Source organism: Engystomops pustulosus, chromosome 7 (genome assembly GCF_040894005.1).
Source record: "Engystomops pustulosus chromosome 7, aEngPut4.maternal, whole genome shotgun sequence".
Lineage (NCBI taxonomy): Eukaryota > Metazoa > Chordata > Amphibia > Anura > Leptodactylidae > Engystomops > Engystomops pustulosus.
Genome location: NC_092417.1, coordinates 41,944,118 through 41,945,297, shown reverse-complemented (window position 1 = coordinate 41,945,297; position 1,180 = coordinate 41,944,118).

Below are 1,180 nucleotides of genomic sequence, written 5' to 3'. Positions count from 1 at the left end.
TTTAGTGTACGGAGCTGTGGGTGGTGTCATTAGAACATGCCGTCGACAGCTGGGACACATGTACAATATGCTCAGCCTCTCCTGTCTGCACATAGGACACTATATACAGTCTGCACAGCTCCTTCTGCTCTATGACATGCTGCCTGCAGGTATAACACTAAGTACAATCTACTCGGCTCTTCATGCCTGCAGATAGGACACCATGTACAATCTGCTCAGCTCCTCCTGCTCCATAACATGCTGCCTGCAGATAGAACACCAAGTACAATGTGATAGAATTTACATCTGATTTATGTTGGTGCTTTTTTGGTACCTGTTATGCACAGCTGTGCCATACGTAACCTTTTAGCAATCCATTTTTTAGGTTACCTTTTGTTCACAGTTAAAGAAAAACAGAACAAAAACAGAAAATAATGACTTCAATGGAAATAAAAAGAAGCAGCCATTCAGCCATTCACTGTCACACACAAAAAGGAAAACCACAAAAGTAAAAAGAAAGCAAATGGATGAAAACTGGGGACAACAAAAAGCACAAATGACACATAATAGACCTTACAGGAATGAACAGAACACACGCTGGACAGGTATGATGGACATGTGCTTTCATAAAAAAAAATATAGAAAAAGGCTGAAAAGGTGTAAACAAAGCCCAAGGCACCCACAAACCCCAAATCACTCTTTTAATAATAATGAACTTCATTCTACAAGCCATGTCTAGTATTGTAGCTCTGTCCTATTCCAATGAAAGTAGCTTAAAGGGGCCCAACCAAGGGATTTATCAAGCTCAGGTCCACCGGAGTTCACCATCTTCTTTCTGGTGCATGTAAGTGCATTATATGCGACACAATTTGAATGTTAAATCCCGTGGTTTGTCCGAATCCGTCGGATCGTCCGGCGGCACCCCCCCCCCCCCCCCCCGATTTGTGTCGCGTGAAAGCCGGCATGATTACGACACAATCCGATCGCGTGCGACAACAACCCCTGTTAAATGCGGCACAAAGCGGAAATCGGTGGGAAACCCGAAATGCGGTCCGCGGACCCTTAGTAAATGTGCACCATTATGTCAAATTGTAAAATGTAAAATCTAAAAAAAAAAAAAAAAGGCAAATGTTGTTAAAAAAGGTTAAAATAAATTCACTAAATTACAAAACAACACAAAAAAAACCACATACAAACCAGA